Here is a 5,796-nt window from a genome sequence, read left to right as displayed (position 1 = left end):
GAGGCGGGGGAGGAGGCAGGTTTCCCTGGTGCTCTACAGCTCGAGGGCGGCCATCCGCGTCGTGCTCAATGGTAATGCGAGTCCGGCTGCGGCTGGCAGCCGGCTCCTTGTCTTTTTTCTGGCGCGCGCCGCTCGCAGTCGGCGAGCGGGACGTCGCGGCGTGCTCCCGGCGCGGGGGATGGCTATCAGCTCGGGCGCCGGCTTCGTGCCGTTCTGCAGCCGCGTCGATCAGCTGCTGGATCCGTCTTGTCATGTAGGGGAGCTCGTCGGCTCCCAGCCCATTGAGCTCCTCTGCAGCCGCCTGAGCGGCTCGCAGATTCTCGAGCGGGGGGCGTAGACGGGGCGATCTGCGCCCAGCATGCTAGCAACGGCTGCGCCGCGCTTCTGGATGAAGCCGGCTCGGCTCGGGCCGCTAGGCGGCGGCGTGCCGAAGGCAGCGCGGTCGACTTCGCGCTGGTGGGCCTCGGTGAGGCGTCTCATCGAGGCTATCTTCTTGCCCTCCGCGATGAGGGCAAGGAGGCGTGCCTCCAGGGTCTCGGCGTCGGCGTCGGCCGGGATGGGGACGGAGAGGTCGTGCATCGCCGCTTGCTGAGCGTCGCGGGCGTTCTCGCCCGAGTTGGAGACGTGGCTGATGACCAGCACTTCGGTGACAGCGTTGCTGCCGCTGTCAGCTCGAGGGAGGGGGTCGTCGAAGACCACCACGTCGGAGGGGTAGGCGTCGAGCGACGCGGTGTCTGAGTCGATGAGCATCGGGTCGGTGGAACCGACAGACTCCATGTCCGCAGCGGGCTCGCTGGAGACGTGAAGTTGGTCGAGGAGGCTGACGAGGCGGCTCTCGGGGTAGTCGGTGCCAGCATCGGACGCAGGCTCGTCGAAGATGCGAGTCTCGCCGAGCAGATCGGCGAGGCGGCTCGCTGCGCAGGCGTCGTCGACGCCTTGCAGCGTGTCGGGGCAAACGCCATCGGGCGCAGCAGGCTGGCTGCGCTCGCGGGGAAGGAAGAGGGTTCCCGTCCAGAACAGGTCTCCGGACGACGGTGCACCTGGCCCCACGGTGGGCGCCAACTGTCGGGTGGTTGGTGCGACATATGCCAAGGGATGGCTTATCATTGTGGGTGCCAATAAAACGTCGCCGATGCCCGGAAACGGGATGAGGCGAAGACATGCACGCCGGCGAATCTTACCCAGATTCGGGGCTCTCCGAGGAGATAACACCCCTAGTCCTGCTCTGCGGGGTCTCCGCATGATCACTAGATCGATAAAGGGTAGCTACAATCGCTCCTAGAGCTGTTGAGGTCAAGGGAGAAGAAGAACAAGGTTAGCTCTTGCTCCTCTCTATCTATGGTGTGTGTGCTATGCGTGGGTGTTAACCTAGAAGCCAACCCTTTGCATGGGTGCTCCGGGGGGTTTATACAGGCCTACCCCCTGGGGGTACAATGGTAATCCGACTGGGAACTGGTCCCAGCCGTCAATGTTTACGCTCGCCGGCTTCTCCGCCGGCTGGTGGGTCCCGCCGGCTGGTGGGTCCCGCCGGCTGCCGGCTACTTGGTCGACAGGCCGGTCCCACCGCCTAGGGTTTTGTCGGCGGCTGCTTACTGTAGCCGCGCCTCTGATGATGAGGGCTTTGCCGAGGTGAGCGTGGCTACAGTGGGCCGCCTCGGGGGCTATCACTGTAGCCTCACCTCGTCTTGTCTCCTTAATGGGGCTCCTGCTTCGAGGAAGGGAGTAGCCGGCTTCTGGAGGCCGGCTATACTCTTGGCCGACTAGGAAAAAGCCGGGCCGCCTTCACGTCTCTCTCTGGCTGAAGGGGCCCGCAGTCCTTGGGCCATACAGGAGTGGGTCGTGGATGACGTCGAGGCTAGCGTGGCTACAGTGCCGAGCCGCACGGGAGACGTCCCTCCCGTACGGCCTCCTGTAGCCATGCCCGCCTCGGGCTTCGGGGGTCATGGGCCGCACTGTGGCCTCACCCCGTCACGTCGCCGTTATGGAGGGGTGGTTGTGATCTTGGCCGGCTCCTAGGAGTCGGCGTCCTTCCTGGTCGGCTTCTTGGAGTCGGCCACCCCGTAGTCGTCCTGGGGAGGAGTCGGTGAGGCTGGGCCGCCTTCCGGGAGTCGGCTTTAGTGGTAGCCGGCCAGGGAAGGCGGCTCAAATGCTTGGAGTGCTTGAAGGCCCAAAGGCCTGATAAATTTCCCGAAGAGCCAGGGGTAGTCGGTTAGGCTACCCGTGGCCATTTACTCCGACACCACGCCTAGGCCCAGTACGTCGTCGGCGTACGTTGGCAGACTGTAGTACGACCACCCCTGGCAAAGCAGGCAAGCTCGCCCATGGACGCACGCGCACACCAACGACAGCTGCTTACGAACTCTCCTTCTGCGCCGCGGCCAAGCTCGCCCATGGACGGACACGATCAAGATTTGTGCAGATAAGAGGGAGGAGTGAAGAATTTCTCGATGAGACTGGCTCCTACCGCTGACGGCGAGGACCGCGACCGCAGCGGCGGACGAGGAGGGGGGAGTCAGAGAAAAAAATTGGAGCGAGCAGAGAGATGAGATCAGGAGCAACGGAGGGCGGAAGATGAGGAGGCCGCGTGTGCGTGGGACGTGCTTTTGTGGGTCGTGGCCTCGTGTGTCTGTTTGCTTTTTATTTTTTTTCGAGCGGGGATGGGAGAAACGAGCGATGGGAGGAGAGATCGAGGAGGTCGAACCATCACGACGTCCGATCCTCCTTCCCCCACGATCAGGCCACCCGCACAGCATGGCATGCAAAAAGCAACGATCAGGCACACACGTCTCACGCCCCCGTCGGCACCCAACCTCCTTGCTCCTCCCGATCTCATCTATCTCCTGAAAAAAATCGCCACAGCCGTCCAGCCCGAAGCAGCCGCTCTCCCTCGTATTCCTCGCCGCCGTCCACTCCTAGAGCTTCCTCCTCCACCAAGCGCCCGCCCTCCCATGGTCGTGGCCTATCCTCCACTTTTCCTCACTGTACATCCCCGCACCGACGTACACGAAGCTCACGCAGGCTGCCATTTATCATGCTCACCACCATCCTCGCGCTCAAGCACAGGCCACAGATAGATGATGGCGTTGGCCGCGTTGACGAGGTTGGGAGTCCCTCGACCCAACCCTTGCCCTCGCCTGCATTGACGGGCCCGCTCGTGACGGGACCGAGACCATGTCCATCTCGCCGTGCCTCGTGATCCCCACTGCGGCGCCCTGCCCCGTGCCCGCGGCCCCCCGGGAATGCGGGCTTTTCCCCCGCCGTGCGCACCGGCGCGCTCAGGTGAGGCTGCTCGCCCTCGCCTGGTTCCCCCGGCGCCCGCCTTCCGTCTACTCACCGTGCCGTCGGGTGATCTCTTTGTGCGTGTATGCAGGGGATACGCCGCTCTGCCGCAGCCGCTGGTCCGGCCGTGCCGGAGCCGGGGGAGCGCCGTCGTGTGCAACGCGTCGGTGTAGCTCAGCCCGCCCACGACGCAGTGGGTCTCCGTCGCGGCCGCCGCGTGAGTGCCTCCCCTCATCTCCTTGGCGATACCTAAAAGTACCTTTTCCGGTGCAGTTTGCTCCTACAGAAACGCATGAGCCCTATCCGGGATCCGAATCTGTTCGTGCTTTTGCTTGCGAGAGCTGTAAATTGCGCAACTGCTGGTGTCAGATTGTAAGTTGCGCGATCCTGTCATAGATTCTGCAACCTGTCGATGGTTACTCGTTCAGAACTCAGAGGGCATCATACAACAACTGTTAGATGGAGTCTGTTCTTGATTAAACATGAGCTGATATTTTCACAGCAAGTAAAAAAATAAACGCATCATGTCCACAGCTCTAGGAGGTAGGAGCAACATTAACACACTTCACAAGAACTAGATAGACAGTGTACTTGCAGTACCATATGCTGCGATGACGAATGCTGCTAGATATTCAGTCTGTTTACACATGAACATGACACCTTGTGTTCAGTAGCATCACTCTGTATCACAGGAAAGTGCAATGCATGGTTTTCGTATTAAATGTTTGAATGTCATATAACTCGAATGCAGAAATTTACTCAGCGTTTGGACCACTTGGTGACTTGCTTAGCTTGCTGCAGAATTGTAGTGTTACTTTATGCTTCTGGTCCATCATAAGTTACTATCGATCGCATTCATGTTGCGATACTAACTTGTCAACACCAAGGTGGTAATCTTGCTTCAGATCTTGGATGAGTTACTGGAGCTATTCAGGCCATGACTCCAAATTGTAATTGCTTTCTTGAGGACCGGCAATCTTGAATAACTAAAAGTAGTAATAATTCTTTGAAAACTCAGCTCTTGCTATTCGCCATGTAGTTTCTTCCATTCTGTGACATATTTGGTTTTGTCATAAAATGTTGGACTATTATTTGAGCATTTTATTTATTACTCTTTTGCCTATTGCAGAGTGCTCTTGCTTGCTAAAGGCACAAGCATACACAAATCTTTCCTCGTGCCATTGTTTGGTCTGCGAGCACCTAGCCGTGTAATCTCATGGATCAAGTACGGTTCTGCCACTTGGCCCAAAAGAATTATTACCTTTTCCTCTTTTCTTGCTATTTCTACTGGATGTTTATTCTTTTTGAGACAAGAATACTTACTTTTGGCGTACTTATCCTATGGTGTCTATTCCAAATTTTAGGAGAGAATATGGGCTGTGGACTGCTTTTCTTGCGCTTGCAGTGCGTTTGTTCTTACCCTTTCCAGGTAGAGTAACAACGAAGATCCATACGTCCTGCTTAAAATCAAGTATGATATTTGACAAGAGATGGAACAGATATATGTTACTTATGCATGTGTGTCTGTCTATTGCAGATGAGCTAGAGCTTCCACTGTCAACGATGCTGGCGGTCAGCATTGCTCCTTACCAGGTGATGAATGTGAGGTATGTAACATTCTCACCAGTTTGAAAGACATTGGCTGTACTGCTGCATATGTCTTTGATAATTCAACCACTTGGTCAATTGTCCGCTAGATGAAAAGTGTCTAAAAAGAAAGGAAATGAACCTGTAGAAGAACTTTTAAGATGAGAATTCATCGCCTAGCTTAGCCAGTGCAACGTGAAAAAGGTATAAGAGGATCTAGCTTAATCCATGCGTATGGTAGCAGATCATATACTTTGCTTTTTTCAATTTTCTAAATTACAGTTTCACCCCTAGCCACATTTGCGGGTAAAACATTGTAGTTTGCGCAAGCAGCAGATCTAGAGAATCTTTTGTAGGGTGTGAGTTACTTGATAGACATCTAATAAAAAGAGGCATTTTCTTTCAGCTTGATACAGAATATACCAGTGCTATTGGGTGCTCTTTGGTACTACAATTGCCTCACCCACTCTACAAAACCTTGAGTGTATACGGTCTTTTGTTCTTCACTATTACATTATTAAGGCTGCTAATTTGTGATATGTACAGATGAAAACACATAATACGACATAATTGATTCATCTGACGATCCAGTGTTCCATCTGCTCTTTTTGTGTGAACTCCAGCTAGAAAATTTAGCTGGGGTATTTTTTTGCCACTTATTATTTGTTACAAAGAGTTGGGTGTTTCCAGACACAAAATTTTTTGTTTACTGGTTTGTACCAATGGGTTAGTTCCATCTCAGGTTAAATTAGTCAGTGTTGATAAAAAAATGAAATTTGGCCATATAGGTTGATCGATCATTGATGGTACAGATGTGAAAAGCAACAATTTTATATCCCACTGTGTTGGACCCAAATACCTTCTGGAAAAAAATTATGAAGGGTGGGATACTAGAACGCCATGTAATTTCAATTATATCTTTATAAAATA

General features: G+C 54.5%; 1 pseudogene; it reads left to right on the top strand.

Moving 5' to 3' along the window:
- Nucleotides 1-2,728: 2,728 nt before the first annotated feature.
- Nucleotides 2,729-5,707, top strand: LOC123167466 (cold-regulated 413 inner membrane protein 2, chloroplastic-like; annotated as a pseudogene).
- The last annotated feature ends 89 nt before the right edge of the window (nucleotides 5,708-5,796 follow it).

This window comes from Triticum aestivum, chromosome 1D (genome assembly GCF_018294505.1).
Source record: "Triticum aestivum cultivar Chinese Spring chromosome 1D, IWGSC CS RefSeq v2.1, whole genome shotgun sequence".
NCBI classification, from domain to species: domain Eukaryota; kingdom Viridiplantae; phylum Streptophyta; class Magnoliopsida; order Poales; family Poaceae; genus Triticum; species Triticum aestivum.
This window is presented reverse-complemented; position numbering and strand designations above follow the sequence as displayed.